The 18,296-nt window shown below is 34.3% G+C and overlaps 1 long non-coding RNA gene across 1 annotated transcript; it reads left to right on the top strand.

The window, feature by feature from the left end:
• Positions 1 to 1,310: 1,310 nt before the first annotated feature.
• On the top strand, positions 1,311 to 13,016 carry LOC145683356 (uncharacterized). Its single transcript, XR_014131061.1, has 3 exons — positions 1,311 to 1,520; positions 9,891 to 10,029; positions 12,637 to 13,016. It is a non-coding gene; the product is annotated as an uncharacterized LOC145683356 (long non-coding RNA).
• Positions 13,017 to 18,296: the final 5,280 nt, after the last annotated feature.

Below are 18,296 nucleotides of genomic sequence, written 5' to 3'. Positions count from 1 at the left end.
AACTCCAACTTTTTATTCAATTTATTTTTCCTTTCTGTTCCTTAAATAATGATTTTAGGAATATATGTAATTATTGATAAATATGTTTGAAATAGCAAAAACGGGTTCCTTTTACTCATGGAGAAAAGTTACGTAGAAAGTAGATTGATTCTGTAATCTCTAATCTTATTTAGTTAATTTATTTAAAGTGAAAATAGTAGCGGTTACCACGAAAGCATAATAATAAAGGGAGCGACATTCAGTCTATTTTGCACACAAAGGAAATGCCATTTATCCTTTGAATGTGCAAAATATGTCATTTATCCGCATTCGTCTTCTTCGTGCTCTCAAGATTTTAAGGTACGAATTTTGAAGCAAAAATATTTCACATTGAAGCGTTGAAAGAGACATTGCAACTTGATTCGCATTCGCAATCGCATTCGGAAGCAATGGAGGCGCAGCCTTACACGTCATTCTATTACCTGTAGTATGCAGCGCCAGGGGAAAGTATATGAACCAGCGTTGCCAGATCTAGCATAATGATGCTAGATCTAGCATAATTTGCATTTCTTTAGATCTAGCATCTTACCCAAATCTAGCATAATTTCAGCAAGTTTATCAAAAAGCCGTAAAACCTGAAGATGAGAAACAAGTTGGTCGTGGGAAGAAAAAAAACGGCAGAAATGTATCCTCTTTCATCGATTCATATAGTCGGTAAACCATACAGGCAGTCTTATTTTCCGAAGTAAGTTAAAAATAGCTTTTTTTTGTGGCTTCACCCACGGTTTTCTAATTCTTTAACTGCGAGGCATGGTCGGAGCTATGGGGGCCATTATCCCCTGCCAACTTTTTGACAATTTCAAAATCTTTATTTCTGACTTCATGACCACCTTTATTCCTGAAATGAAAGGTCAGGGACCGACCAAAAATTTGTCCCCCCCCCAGCAGACAATTCCCAACTCCGTTTATGCTGCTAGGTAATTTTCTTTCAAAATATGTAAACAAACACTTTGCATTCATTTATACGATATATACGCCATTGAGTCTGGGAACGACTGCACTAGTTTAGTTGAGTTAGGCTTTAAGTATTGAGTTCTATCCACGCATTCTTGAGCTCTGCGTATTTTAAGTTACGTTATCGTATCTCAACTTCGTTCTTTTTTCTTTTAAAACTCCTGAAATAGTAATTATGAGGATCTAGCATAATTTGACCGAATCTAGCATAATTTTGATCAGGTTTTGGAATAATTCCGAACTGTCAGTCTGGCAACGCTGATTTGAACCAGCGAGTTTTGAAAACAAATGAGTGTTAGATACTGGTGGATCATTCATTTGTGAAGATGAATACAAATAAATTGCTTGAAATATTCCTTCCATTGAAGAAAATAGTAACAAGTCAAAACGTTCAATAGAGATCACCTAACGAATTTAGCATTTGGAGCCTACTAAGACTACATTTAAGTCGGAGGCGAGAAAAACACTGTTAATAGTGATGAAGAAAGAAAGAAAGAAAGAAGCAAAGAAGCTAACATTTGAAACAAGTAAGTTTTTATTTATTTATATATTTATAACATTTGACAAATTTCTTCCATTTTCAGGTTAGGGTAGAGCTTTGTATTTCTCTTAACGGCTTAAGTTTAGAGTTGCCCCTCAACCCCAAACTGGTTTGTGATTTATGCACGGGTTAATTTACAACGCCCGCTCCAGCAGATACTCTCACTCAGAAAGGAGAAATTACACATTAATAATTTTATGAAAAAGAATCAAAACTTACCTAACCTTAAGCTAAACCCTACCCTACTTATTTATATCTTACTCTACTTTACCATACCCTACTCTACTACATTTTTTCAAAGGGCCCTACTTATCGATGCGTAGTTGGGGCGTGTCTTACCCTTATGCACTGTAGTTTTTATGTTGTACGTCCATACTGTCCTTATACTGACCTCTCCTTATGTCAATCTGCACCGCTTTTTATAAAAATCAGGAAAATTTACAAGAGAAATGAGGTAAGAAATGATAATTTGAAGTTTTTATTTGATGTTTAGGAATTTAAGTTCGGTACGAGAGTTATGTTTAATACAAGAAAAGATATGTGGAAGTTAGTACTATTTGCCGGATGCGGAAGCATTCGCGGAAGGTTTCAGCAGCATAGTAGTTGTAAAATATGGCGAACAGGTGTAATGAACGCTCAAAAATAATGAAGAAAACCTTTTAAATTTTTGTAAAGCCAACGGAGTACTAAAGTTAAGTGAAATGTAATAATTTTTAATACTTTAAGCACTGTTTTTTGTATGTTGCAAAGTCCAAGGGCACCTACAGACTGGAGGGGCAACTCTAAACTTAAGCCCCAGTTTGTGCTAGGTAGCCACTGAAAAGCGCGAGTGCTATCTAACTGAGTCAGGGCAGAAGTGCAGCACGAAAGCCCGAGTGATAAGGGTGCGCCCTTAGGGAGCAGGCGCGTCATCGACGGGGGTTACGCGCATAAACGATAATAGTGGACTAGCACACTAACAACTATTTATTCCGAAGTTGGTCGTCGCCTACTTTTTGGCTAAAAGTGTAATAATTGGTTTTTTTCTTTACCAAAGCTTTACATTTAATTCACATAATAATGCCGAGTGAGCGTTAGCGAGTGGAGACGGGTTAGTGCAACGCAGGGCACGTTGTTTTCTGTTTTTATTACTGCTAAATGGAAATGAAATGAAATCTTTGAGTTTTACGTCCCACGGTTATGCCGGTTACGCTAAAGGAGACGGTGATAATGAGAGATGAGTGAAATGGTGGAATGAAGAAAGTGGGAGGAAACGGGAGAACCCCGAGAAAACCCACGAGCACGGTGTTTGTCCACCACAAAGTTCACTTGGCGGGGGCAGGGTTCGAACCCGGGACCCCAAGCACCAGAGGTTACTGCTAAATGGGAAAACGAGCCTGTGTTCTAGAAGATTGCTGCCTTCTTGATTATGTCACTAACCGTTACAGTAGACAATATAACTTTCTCCACGTTTCTTTATATTAGTATATATCAGGGTTGGCAAAAACCATGTATTTGTTGAAAAAAAACAAAAAGACTTTTTTTTTTTGGTTTAAACCAGGTTTGTTTGATTTAAATAATTTGCTCTATATATTCATATCATATATGGACAGAAATAAGTTTGTTTCATCTTGATGTTATTATGCAACAACCGGGTTATGCTGGAAGGGGTCACATAAGCTTAATGCGGAATAAAAACCGCTTCTCGAGTTACATCCGAGAGAAATTGTCCTCCATTTGAACTCGGAACCAGGACTAATTAGCCACAAATGCGATACGTCTGATGACTCACTCACGAAGGAATCCTCATAAAAATACGTTGAACTGATCTTTACATGCTTCTTGATATAATTGTCAAGAGTAATTTCAGAAGAGCAAAAAGATAAACAGCTCCACAAGTGAAACTATTATACAGAATTACATATGGACAATTTCAAAGTACTACGGAGTACAGAAGAACTAATTTAGTTCAAGTTAGTTAACAATGACTTTTATTGATACAAATTAAAGAAATACAGCGACTTAATTTGCATATCAGTAAGAAAAGTGAATAAAGATACGAATTATTTGAGTCCACTTTGGCTCAGACTCATTTATACATAAATAGATACCAGAAATACTTCTCATTTCACTAACTGCCTCTCGTGGGGTCTGTATGACCCCCCCCCCCCACACACACGCAAAGTACGGCATTTCGAAGTATTTTATCAATAGTAAACATTGAAACGAAACAATATTTAGTATTTTTCTTTGATTGCAATTACATAACAATAATAACTACAAAAAAATTACAAACATTTATAAGCTTAAAAAAAGTTGCTTTTGTAGTATAATCTTTTTGAGTAATGCATGGGGAATTTAGGTCTGAATATAACACAAATAATGGGAGTGAAACGTGATAACCCACAAATGTCTGTTCATCAAGATTTTACAAACACTTACACTTTTACGAACATTTTTCGTTTTTTGGTTTAAACCAGTTGGTTTTTTTGAAAAAAACAGCTGGTTTAAACCAGCCAACCCTGGTATATATATAGGATGTAAGAAAATTTAAAGCATCAAACCTACAGAGGTGATTTGTCACATCAGAGCAAAGAAATAGTTCATATGGACCTGTGGTCAAAAGTCCATACTTCCGAAGCTATAGACTGTCGAAGACATAAGAAAATAAACTTTTAAAATCTATAGCTTCAGTGTGGGACCGTGCGCAGTCAAGGAAGACATCACTTAAGAACTAGTATGTGTCCTATTCAAATACCCATGTTTCAGAATACTGCGGTGCTTGCGTATCAATGGACAGTTTATGAGCACTTCAACTTTTCTGAGTGTTCCTCAACTGGCTCTATAAAAATTAATGTGTAAGTGCCACAAGATTCTGAAATATGGATATTTGGATAGGGCACGTAGTAGCTCTTAAGTAATGTGTTGACTCGACTGGGATCGGTCTCACAGTAGTGGAACTCTGGACCTCTAAATTTCCTTTTCCCACGTTTTCGGCAGCCTGTAACTATAGACGTTTGACCACGGGTCCATATGAACTTTTTTTTTTCTTTTCGTGTGCAGAGTAAGAATTAAATGATAACTTAGCTGCTGGTAGTCGAATTTCGGTTAAAACTACGTTAGAAGTCGTGTAGCCGAATAGTAACCGAGCAGTACTCAGTGAAACTACACTTTGCCTTTTCCTGGATTACTATAGTACGGAAGGTATAACGTCGTTGCTTTCCCGTGAAAAGTTGTAGTGACGTTTATGGGGAGTTGCCAGCTTGGTTACTCGTGGCTCGCTGAGCGCAGTGAATGGTGGCTGGTGAATTGCTATCCTCTTACCACACCCCCAGTGACGAGCAGGTCCAAGTGCGGGAAGCCAACGACGCTATACCTTCTGACCTTTAGTTACCAAGAAAATTGTCAAAAGGTGTTAACCAACTTACTTGATTACATTAAGCAAAAGGAATAACAGCTGTACAGTTTTGCGGTAAAAATAACCGTCTCGTCTTTGTAATTGCTCATTGCACTTAATTATTGCCGGTACTTGGGCTGTTATAGACAATTAGTTATTTGAACCCCTCTTCCTTGGTTGAAGGACTCAGTTATTCAGGATAAATTAACACGTCTCAATTGATCTTTCTTTTCGAGTATCGAAATTCTTATATAATATTAAATTAGCTGCAGTATGGGATATTTCGAAGTAAAGTTTTCTGGTCACAGTATGAAACATCCTCAGATATGCTAGTTGTCATTGTCGTGTATGCGATGCACTAACCAATTAAAGTAGTGTCTACTAATTACGGCTCTCGATTAATTTAATCGTGTGGTTGGCGTAATCATAAATATATTCATCTTTATTAAAAATTAGTTGCTATATAGATGTATATGTAGTATATAAGCGAATTTTAAAGGGAAATGTAGACATAGTAACTCCCACAGGACTTTTTTACAGGGGGGAGTGGGCAAAAGGACCGACATACAAGCAAAGTCACGGATACAAATAACTAGAACCACATAATATTTAATGTAAAATACAATTATTACAACTCACTGCTAACTTTACTAACTGTTGTGTGTGAATAAAAAATTTAGCATATTTTAATACTAATTAGGAAAATCCATTGTTAAAGCAAGTGCTCCCTGCAGCGGGCGGCTATGGTTACAGAATACAGTTTTAGTGTTATTGATACTTCGTAAGTGAAATCCTCATTTAGTTGGGTGAGGAATCTAGAATACGATAGTGCTATGATAAAGAAAAGAGTAAGTTTTTATATTTTAGGTATGTTTTGTATTTGTAACCTGTTCTTCTTTCCGAAAGTATATTCTCCTTTAGAACAACTTAACTCTGTGCATCAGAAGTGCAGAAGTACAACTCTTATGTAAATCAGGCGCAAATATATATATATTGAAAATTGAAAGTAAAGATTACCATAAAAAAAAGCAATGATAGAACGACAGTGCGAAAAATACGAACCAACCAGTGCTAGATAGCCACTGAAAAGCACGAATATTATTAACAGAGTGAGCACAAGGGCGTAGCAGGATGAGCTTAGTGTGCTTCCGTATGGAGCGGGCATGTCAGCGACGGTGGATATGCACGTAACCGAAGGTAGTGTAAAAATTTTATATCCCATACAACTATGCCTTACATCTAATATGGCTTTACTTCACTCCTGTGGTTCTGCATCATCACTTTACATAATGCCTTGAGTTCATAATAGCTTCCTTACGGAGTACTATGCATTACGTATTACGTATTTCTACCTATGATAAATATTATAATAGATATAAGGCTCCGATATATTGTTACATGTAGATTGCTATTGCAAAATGAATCAACATATAAATAACATAAATAATGGTTTGCGCCTTTCATTTCAACTCAGCAAAAAAAAAAAAATAGCATCACCATCTCAGATATTATTGGAACTTTTTTTTATAGCAACTAGACATGTTTTTTAAATGACCCGTATTTTTTGTTGTCGGAAAAGATTTTCCCGCCAAGTAATGGGCCATCAAAACGGGAAGTACAATTTACGAATTTTAGAGGACGTGGAAAATGGTAAACTTCGTAGCCTCACCATTCAGCTATGGAGACAGATAGTTATAATTCTTGTTGTGGTATGTACACTCATGACAATAATTATTGTCGCATGTCTATAAATATGTTGTTGTAGGAATATAATTTGATAACGAATTCGTCCGGTATTTCTTATAATGTAGTATGTGTATAATCGGGAAGGACAATGTATGTGGCAAATTTCATGTCAAAAGAGCAGTAAATAAGAACAATAAAACGAAAATAAAACTTTCTTGTCAATTTAGCAATATTTTGTTTTACTCATTCTAATTTTCGTGTTTGTAATTCTTTTCTTCTGAAATTTACTACGAGTATACATTTCCCGATTATACATGTAGTATCAGTATCTATAGTACCCTGCAAAATCATTATCAAATTATATTCTTACAAGAAGACAGTTATAGATATGCGACAATCATTTTGGACATGAGTGTACATACGGATATAAATAAAATATATTTTATTATAGTTTGGTTTGCGCATGCGTATCTTTTGCTACATAAATTAACAAATGAACGTAAGTTTATCTGAAAAGTCGAAGATTATGCTTTCTTTCGAGCACTTCCGGTTCGAATTTTAAAATTCTATTTTACGGTTGGTAAGACCTAGTTACCCGCTTCGAAAAAAAAATGTATTGCTTGTGTGTGCAACCGTTTTGTCGCAAAAAATTCGAGAAACCGTCAAGTTTTCAAAAATCACCTTTCTCGAAATCACCATAATTTAAAATCCTGAAATGTTGTCAAATTGTTCAACTTTACATGAATAATAAACACACCAAATAGCATTGTCGACCAATGCTTCACGAATGAACTACAGCCTCTTGAAGTTAGCGAGGTTTCATTAACTTCAATATCACCGTTGGCAACACTGAAAATAATGAAAGTGCAACAATTTGATGATGTTTGTGGTGCACATTCATTAAATAAAGGATAAAGGTTTTGCCTGGCTCCTTTTTATTATTTTGATCAAAAAGGCTCTCTGAAATAATAAGATGAGCCTCCCCCTACTCCGTTTTCTTAAACCGATGTAACCTGAGGTGAAAATTACGATTACGAAACAAATTTTAAACTTACTTAAAATGGTTTTCGGAAACAAAGTTTCACTGATTTCTTCCACTCTGAAGTAATCTCGTCCACTCTTTCTTTCTTCCACTCTTCCAATTCTTGCTTGCTTAGTGTCTTCTTCGCTAATAGCATGTCACCATGGCAGATGCTCCAATAGGTGTTGGTGCACTCACAACTCGTAGCACGTTGTCGATAGTCACAAAACACTTATATTCTCTTCCCTTATTCTCTTCTGGAAACGTGTACCCTGTTGAAGGTCCATGTGGAAACAAAGAAAAAAATAAAATGAAATCTTGGGCGTTTTACGTCCGACGTTTATGCCGGTTAGGCTAAAGGAGACAGTGATTATGAGAAATGAGTGAAATGGTGGAATGAAGAAAGTGGGAGGAAACGGGAGAACTCCGAAAAACCCACCAGCACGGTGTTTGTCCACCACAAAGTCCATACGGCGCGAGCTGGGATCGAACCAAGGACCCTAAGCACCGGAGGTGAACGCTCTACCACTGAGGTACCGCGCCTCCTGGAAACACAAAGAACACTGCAATTTCACGTAATTTATGATTTATTGATAATATTTCTGCTATCCATCACTGGTTATCATATATGCATGTAACAAAAGTTCATTTTTGCAGATTTCTTAAATCTACACTTTGAATTGCAGAAGCTCGATTTTGGGGAAAGCATGAAGTTAGTCCATGATGACCCGTTACTGCCATAAAAGCCAAAGATGACTTCGGTAAATACCAGTTACCGGTCGCACACTTTCCCACTTTTTTTTTTTTAATTGTCGAATTCGGTTTTTGGCAACAAGACGAGAGTAATACCCGGAGTTGGTACTTGCACTATACTCACGAATTTTTCTGCAGGTTTAATACTGTGAATCTGTTTTTCGTTTTCCCGGGTTGCCACATTCTTATCCCCCCTCTCCCCAATACGTCGCAGAGACCCTTACCACGGCCGGTTTCACTGAAAAGCCACTGCTTTATCGGACCTGTCTGCATCTTGGACATCTGAAAGCAATTTTTAAAGTGGAATGCAGCACCATCAGAAATCACTGAAACGGTTTATGAAATTGTAGACACTTATTTTCACGTGTTCGAACCTTTTTCTATAACATATATTATCGCTTTTCTTCGAGTATTTTTAGAATCTTATTCATGGCTATGAGTACGAGCCGAATTGTGTGTTTTGTCATCGCTTATTACGGCAAAACTGTCAGTTGTTTCATAATAATATATCACTCCCGTAAAGAAGGACATTTGCTCGTTTCTCCAGTGATCATTCTGAACTTCCCTTTGCAGAATAACAGTCCAATTTAAGCGAAGTTCACATGCAGTAAAATAGAATTTGTATCTTGAAATTTTACACGATGCTTTGCGGTAACATTTTTTTACACTTTCATTGTTTTCATTGTTGCCAACTGTGACTTCAAAGTTAAAGAAAGTTCGCTAACTTAAAAAGGCTGTAGTTCATTCATGAAGCATTGGTCGAGAATGCTATTTGGTGTTTATTATTCATGTACAGTTGAACCATCTGACAAAATTTAAGAATTTTAAATTATGATGTTTTCGAGAAAATGACGATTTTTGAAAATTTGATGATTTCTCGAATTTTTTGCGATAAAACGGTTGCACACAGAAGCGATACTTTTTTTGGGGGGGGGGGAGCGGGTAACTAGGTCTTACCAACCTTGAAAACGGAATTTAAAATTCGAACCGGAAGAAAGCATAAACTTCGACTTTTCACATCAACTTACGTTCATTTGTTAATTTATGTATAAAAAGATACGCATACGCAAACCAAACTATAATAAAATATAGTTTATTCATATCCCTATGTACATACCACAACAAGAATTATAACTCTACATGTCTCCATAGCTGAATTGTGAGGCTCCGAATTTGACCATTTTCCACGTTTTCTACAATTCATGAATTGTACTCCCCGTCCTTGATGGCCCATTACTTGGTGGAAATTTTTTTTCCGAAAAAAAAATACGGGTCGCTTAAAACACGTCTAGTTTCTATTAAAAAAAGTTTGAACAATATCTGAGATGGTGATGGTACAATTTTATTTTTATTTATTTATTTATTTTTGCCTCAATTGAAATGGAAGGCACCAGATATCTAATTTAAGTTAAAAACAATGTACGTTTCTCATTAATTTTTAGTTACTATAAAGATGTGACTTAAAATTTGTAAAATACTGTACATATTTTAATTTTTTGCATTTTCTTTTTCTATAATAGATTATTAAAACACATGGTACAAAACATAAGAAATGTTTATTAAGTACTGACCTGTTCCGAGAGATCAGAAAAGATGAATACGAGCTGGTTTTGGAATGAAAATGGTGTTCTTTATGCTATGTATTGGATAGTTCAGGAAGTGAGTATTTATTGAATGTTTTATTATTATTATTCGATATGCCCATTATACCATATAGTTGAGACTCTATTGTATTGATAGAAAGTTGAGACACTATAATATTAATAAATTTTCATAGAAACAGGCACTAACTATACATTTAAATAGAAAGAATGTGTCAAATAAAATTTACTGTAGGTAGCCAATGACACCCCAAAATAAACAAACTTCTGTTCTTTATAATATATCGAACGTAAAGAAACGACATTGGTTGATTTGGCGCTTTATTGATGCATTTCGAAGGAAAAAAGAGAGGCAGGACACGAGGCAATGCTTCGAGAAGACGATTCGCCCAAGAAAAGAAGAAAATTCCCGACGAGAGCTCACGTCGTGGTTCCGATTCCACGTTAATCAGTAGGTTCACGTTTTGTATGGCCTCGCTGTTCACGGGACGTTAAACTCAAATTCAACTGAACTGAAAGAAGAAAATAGATTCAAGCTGATGAAAGAATTCGCCGTACAGAATTTTGAAACTGTTGACATTGCAGAATAATGCTGGATTTGGCCCATAATTCCGTCATGGAATGTTAATGTCATGGTAATTGTAACATAAGACAAAGTAAATTATTCAATAGGTATATTAGATTTCACTGTTGTTTCCTTTCCAATTATCTGTGTTGCAAATACGTAGTAATAAGCAGTAATGCAGTGTTATGAATTGCTATGAAGTTATGAATATCCTTTACGTTAGAGATATTGTAAAGATAACTTCACAGAAGTTTACTTTGGGGTGCTGTAGGCCTACAGCAAATTTTATTTTAGCCCAATATAGATTCATGCTGAAAAAAATTTCTGCAGGTCATTGTCTCCGATTTTCCTGAAATTAGGATATATCATTCTAAAAACAAAATAATTAGACTTTTTTTTTTTTTTTGCATTATACAAAAAAATATTAGAACTAAATTAAGCATTTGTTGCAACTGAGACTTTCAGTGACTGTTTGCCATGGCGTTTTAAAGAAAATGTGGATCAAATTTAACCTTTCCGAACTTCTTAATTTTAGGTTGTGCAGTTATTTTTTGAGTTTTAGTGATATTAATGCCTATTTTTAAGGCTTTTAGTACGTAATCATCCGGTTTCTATTTTTGAAGTACAATATAACCCATTTAAGTAGATTAACCTATTTAGATATACGGCTTTGCGTCCAAACGTCTCGCTCCCAAACGTCCTGCTCCGGTATCACAGGGTGGTATAGGAGCAGAGGGCTGGTGTTATTTATCACTAGCCTTTAAGATATATAAGTGAGCATAGTGAGAAGGACCACATATACTTCTACCTTATTAATTTATACAGTATGGCGCTAAATTCGGTGTACAAAAGCAGAGGGGTGATTCCGGAGAGTAAAAAAAAAAAAAGTTCCAATAAACATAGGGCGAAAACCCCATCGTTTATGTGTTATAGGCTGCTGAAATCATGAAAAAATGAACTTTAAAGGTTCATAGCTCCAAAACTTTGGGACCTACCTTGGTCCGGTGAAGACTTCACTTAGAACCTAGTATGTTCCCTATCCAAAAATGCGTGTTTCAGAATCCTGAGGTGCTTCCACAACAATGTTTATAGAGGGAGTTTGACTACGGGCCTATGATATAAAGTATTCTCCAACTACCTCCATAAAATTGTTGCGTGAGTATCTTAGGATTCTAAAACATGTATTTTTGAATAGAGCACATATTAGTTCCTAAGTGAAGTCTTGACCCGACTTTGGTAGGTCCCATAGTTTTGGAGCTATGGACCTTTACAATTGATTTTTTCATGTTTTCGGCAGCCTATAACACGTGAACGATGGGCTTTTCGCCGTAAGTTTATTGGAACTTTTTTGTTTGTTTTACTCTCAGGAAACACTCCTCTGCTTTTGTACGACGAATTTAGCGCCATACTGTAGGTATCGTTAAAAAAATGTAAATATTAAGCTAGGCTTAATCTGCACTTTTTTAAAAAAGTTTTTATCTCTATTACTTTATGGCAGGCATGCATATAGCGGAGTTGGGATTTGGGCGGCAGAGTCCAGCGGGCAAGCTCTGTGTCGGTTTTCTACATTATTTATTTACAAATACTGAACAAAAATTCAGAATAAATTAAATCTTTTAAAAGTTTTTTTTCTTTTTAACTATTTTTAAAGCGAGCTTATCTTCTTTATCTTTTAAGTCGAAGCAGGAAATATAAACCACCGAACGATTTCTGTGTATGAACTGTCAAACTCGTAACCCAGTTGAGTTACTTTCCTTCCTTCGCTCAGCAATACTCATGCATCTACAATTTCCATTTTCATCCTAAATTAAGTTTATTGTGTTCTGTAATATCATTATTTTAAGTTTGGATCATAGTTTCAATTCTATATCTACACTATAACTTTATTCAGCGTACCAAATTTGAGTGATATTTATTAAGATATTTAGTATATAACTTCCAAAAGTATAGGAAACAATGTTTTAGTATTTTGGATAGCCTGAGGTAAGATAAAAAAAACCGCATAAAACGCTTCGTTTGACTTAACCTTGATTCTGAGATTCGTTTTTAAATTTTGCCACACATGCTACAAATAGTAATTTTACAATTGCTTTATTTTAGGAGTCCACTGTGTTTGGAGGCTATCAACCGAGATGATTTCAAGGTACGCCGCACACAGGTACTACATAGACGGTACCAAATTTGACCGTAAGTAAGGATGAATCCCAGAAAAAGGAAGAAAGTGTTGTGACTCACCTAGCATTTCAAAGTGTCTTCCTATGTGATGAACTATCATCAGCCTCCCATCATTAGCGCGCGGCTTGCTCAATTTGCAGATTCGACGAAAAACGTTGTATATATAGAGAGTTTGGCATAGAGACATTTAGTATAGGAAGCCCAAAATTCATAGCGTCAACATAACACCAATTTAAAAATATAGACTGAAGATCTAATTAATTCTTATTGACTGTGATTTTTTTTTATTGGCGTAGCTCGTTTCGTGTGATGTGTATGGTACTCATTTAAGCTAATTTGCATGCATATTATGCTGTTTTAATTTATGGCAGTTAAATCACACTTCAGATTCTAAAGTAATGTATAATATACCTACTCCGTATCGTTAAATATATTCTTAGATGAAGGTGACAGAGAACTTTTCAAGAAATATTTTAACTTATTTTGTGTGTGTTGAGGGGAGGGGGGACGTAAGTAAACGCATGATTCTGCTGCTTGGTTTTCGGTGATTGGTACAGTCATCTTCTGAACTACAATACTAGGGTGTGGGAAAGAGTTTGTAAGATGCAACTCTGTTCAAACTTTTCTTACAAAGTGTTTTTTTTTTTAATGTTAAATAAAACTTGTTAAAATTGATACACTGATGAGGTGTATATACATTTCAAACTATTATAATGTACGGTATGCAATTAGTAGACTTAAATTAATATAGACTTTTTGTTTATGTATTCACAGTAAATATATTGTGTACTACAAATGTATACTTAATGTAAAATTTAATAAATTATTACTGTAATTATTCTCAATAAATGTACAGGATTTTATTTTATGTATTGTCTTTTGAAGGTTCATTCCTTTATTTGGCTTTCGGTTTGTTATGTAATCATAAGGAATGTAGGATGGTGGAATTTAGATCATTTTAAGGATAATTTCTCTATTATATACGATAACTCAAAGGAATAGTCGATTGTATATCGCATTAAATATTTACATGATATAAAATAAGTTATTTTCCCCATTTATCATGTATAAATCTTACCACCAGTGGGGTTCTGTAGTATAGACACTAGTTGCCCAAGTATTTCACAAGTTGCGGTATAGTCAATGCGGTCTGGTTGCTTGAGCACTGACTTCAGGAGTGGTAGAATGAATGACTATTCGGAAACAGTGAGTAGCCTAGTAGTTAATGCATCGATACGGTAAGTTGAAGTTACAGGTTCAAATCTTAGTCCAGTCTTGCATTTTCTTTCCTTTTGTAATTATGTACTTTAGCTTAGTAGACCTGATTTCTTTATACTCGAGTTATTCCATCATGACTTTCAACACAAGGACGACATGAACCACTCACATGTTGATAACTGGGATGTCTTCCTTGTGCTCTGTCATTTATTCTACGCACTACAATAGCTGTTTTAGTGTTGTGTAAAACATACAACGTAGAGCACAATTAAGACACCTCGACTGTGGACATCTGAGTGGTTCACGTCGTCCTTGTGTTAAGAGTCATGGTGCAATAAAATGGTTTCATGATGATATGATCACGTTTTATAGTGATTCTTTATAAGAAAAACTCATTATATACACGTGTTTGTAAGTTTGGTATATTTTTAATACTTCTGTAAGAAACTGTACTATAGCATTTTTTTTTTAGTTCCATTAAGAATACTTTTCACAAAATGCATGTGATTTGTTCCGATTGTTATTGTTCCTCCATATTTTTAAATGAATATTGACATAGCTATAGAATGTGTGTCCGAGATAATTTAGTTTTCTCCACTTGTACTGCACAGTGCCCTTGTAATATTAAGGGATCCCGGGTACATGACAAAATATTTAGAAAATATTTTCTGTACATGATAGAAGATATTCAGAGAATATAAGGTAGACAAATCAAAAACATTTTCAAATTACTTTTCTTGGTGTTTTGTAGCAGTAGCAAATGTTAAGAAAATATTAAACTAGTTTCAGACGAATTTGTGCTAACAAAGAAAATATTTACGATTTATTTTTCAAATAGCAATTGATATGTTTTTGATTTGTTATTGTATGTAGTTTCAGAACGTACTTAAAGTATTTTCTAACATTTTCTGGTTTTCGCAGAGAAATATTTTAAATTCTTTCTGAATATTTTTCCGTCATTACCACCATAACACCTACAGTTTGAAATACATTTCTTTCTTCAACCCATAAGTTAGAATACTAGAATTTATTTCAACAAATTTATGTGATGATAGAAGTTTCCGTGTGTTCTAAACCGGTTCCAACATACACAGACTTCTACCACCCCATCAATTTGTAAAAATGAAATCCAGATATTTTAACTTACGAGAGTTGGAAAACTGTTCAGTATGCATTTCCTTCAGTATTGAAGAAAGAAATGTATTTGAAACTGTAGGTGTTATCGTGGTAATTACGAAAAAATATTCAGAAAGAATTTAAAATATTCTATGTGAAAACCAGAATTCGTTAGAAAGTATTTTAAGTACGTTCTGAAACTACATGCAATAACAAATCAAAAACATATCAATTGCTATTTGAAAAATGAATCGTAAATATTTTCTTTCTTAGCACAAATTCATATCTGAAACTAGTTTAATATTTTCTAAACATTTTCTACTGTTACAAAACACCAAGGAAAATAATTTGAAAATGTTTTTGATATGTCTACCTTATATTCTCTGAATATTTTCTGTCTTGTACGGAAAATATTCTCTAAATATTTTGTCATGTACAGAAAATATTCTCTAAATATTTTCTGTCATGCACAGAAAATGTTCATTAAATATTTTCTGTGATGTACGGAAAATATTCACTAAATATTTTTTGTCATGTATAGAAAATATTTTTTGGTATGAGTGGGAAAATATTTTAAAATTGTTATTTTACAGAACATTAATTTTTGTTAAAAATGGATTTAAAATCTTCAGAAAACATTTCAACTAAGTACCCAATACATTGTAAAAATATTTAGAAAAAAAATCTTTATTTTAGACAAATGATTTTCAGTGTTATTGGCAAATGATTTTAAAATATTCCATGCGAAACATTTTAAAAACCATTCCGTTAACATTGTATAAAACGTTTCAAATACATTTTCAGTAATGTGTGGAAATGATTCAGAAAACATTTTTCGGAAAACTTTTCTAACGGCGTATAAAATATTTCTACAACGTTTTTGAGTATATTGCGAAAATATTTTCAGTATTATTTGGAAAATGTTTTCAACAACATATGGAATATATTTCCTTAAGGGAAGTAGTATACATTTTCTGAAGGAAAATGATGGTACGTTTTAGAAACGTTTTGAAAATATTTCATTGCTGTGTGGGATGATTATTCTACATGAAACTCCCATACAATGCAAAGACAATCAACTCATGATTAATCAGTTTTGAGATGCAGATATCCCACTTTCGGATCGAAACGAGAACAAGATCTTAAAACACGGAAATTTTGCACAAATATTCAGTTTACCCGAATGGAAATTTAAATACAAAAAAGAGAAAAATATCCACGAAGGTAAACGTATCCACAGTAGTAAAGTAACTCCAATTAGGATATATGCAATAAACAGCAAGGGAATAATCACATTGCTAAAAAGTAATTCCCTTAAACAAAAGAAATACAAGATAGCTTGAAAACGGAATGTTTGCGGCAGAAACGACATTGTTGGTAAAACTGGGAAGGAAATTCTAAATATTGAAATGAAACTCTTACAGAATGTCGTTTTTAATAATGCATCAAGTAAAATTTACTACCGTTGAAGTAAGAAAAATACTTTGATGGATTTTTTAAAATTTGAAAACAAGTGGGTATAATTTTAAAGCAATCATGAAAATATTGCTAGTACTAATTTATGCAAAACTATGTTTCAGTATACTTACATTTCCACATTTGATGGATCCAGAAGGAGGCTAATAAATGCTATAAAGTGGAATTTTACCTGCAATGAACTAGCAATGGAGTTCAACTTCAGACGAAAAACTGAAAAGAAAACTTTAAGTGTTAGCATTGAAGGCTGCAACTATTCGTCAGTATTGTGTTCTTTTAAGTACTTGATTTATTTTAGGATATCTTATAGACCGTAAAGAAAGACAATGTAAGAACCCAATTTGCTACATGCGTGCTTTCTTCAAATGTGTTTTTCTCCTGCCTACAAGAATGCTTTCATGTTGTTTCAGAAATAGTCTATTAGCTTTCCTTAGTCGCAGTTTCACCCACAAATGTTACGTTTTCCTTTTAATACCTAATTTTTATATACAGAATTAATAATCATGAGAAACACTTATTTATGTTAAGGAATAAAACGAGATAAGGTTAGTGCGTCTCCAAAGTATGTGTAAGTTATTTTTACATCAGTATCGGGTTTAGTGTTGAAATAATATCTTTATCCAAACTTTCTGTATATTTACAAATTTCAATGATTTGTACCTAATATTTTTTTACCTACTTTAATTATTTTCATTGTTCGAATATATTGTTCTGAAGACGATGGATCCTTTTCTCAACAGAGGACTGACTGTTACTTACGGTAACTTTTCTTTCAAGTTAAAAATCAGCCGGTTCTTTGAAAAAGAAACAGACGCGTTTCATTTGTAGTATGCGTGCAAACAGAAGATAACTTCCCAAAATGTGCTTGAATCAGAAAGAAGAAGGATATGTTCACTACAAACGTATATGAAGATAAATGAGAAAATCTACTCACAGTAAACAAGGTCTTCGTACACAGTACACAGCACAAGGTATTCGCGAGAAAAGTGTTGTTGTCTTGAGTTCAGTGCATACAAGTTGAAATAAAAATTATTATTTTGGTGTATTATACACAATGTCTGCTATAAAGAAAAGTAGCCCGGCCAATGTCTACAGGGTAGGTAGGGTGATCACTTGATTGGTAAAAAAAGGATTTCATTCATAGAATATACGTATTATTCCTTTATTTTAAATTTTCATGTCATTGTCCTGAGAGACTACTTACGATATTAATATTATATTTAATATATTGACGGTATTTAGTGGCTTCCCCTGTATTATTAGAACAACTTACATGAATTATAAGCTAGTCAACTAAACACATTAAATTAAAGTTAAAATAACAGAAATATAAAGAACAAAGATATATAACTCTTGCAATTAAATAGCCGTCAAAATGACGTACTTCTAGGGAGGTAGATATTTTGGTCCTTCTGGTGTTAAAAAGTGAACTTTTAACAACACTTAGATGACCTAAAAGTTAGTATTAATAAAGTGAATTCCGTGTGTAGGTCCTGCTTCTACCCTTAAAAGTTCAAGTTCAAAGACTGAACATTGCGCACTCTAGCGTGGTAGAGACAGAAAAACCGCCAATTGCCGCATAAAGAAAAACACGTGTCGATCTATTTTCTGTTTAATTTTGATGTGCCAAATTTGAAACGAATCGGATGGGGACAATTGGGAAAAACGAATTGCATTAATTTTACATATGCACTATCTACACACAATTTCATTCGCTTCGATTCCTCCTTCCTGTACTTCTACGATAATACCTGTTTTTTTTTTCGGACGAGACC

This window comes from Thermobia domestica, chromosome 4 (genome assembly GCF_964235325.1).
Source record: "Thermobia domestica chromosome 4, izTheDome1.hap1.1, whole genome shotgun sequence".
Classification (NCBI taxonomy): domain Eukaryota; kingdom Metazoa; phylum Arthropoda; class Insecta; order Zygentoma; family Lepismatidae; genus Thermobia; species Thermobia domestica.
The sequence above is the reverse complement of the archived record's forward strand: the minus strand, read 5'-3'. Positions and strand labels throughout refer to the sequence as shown.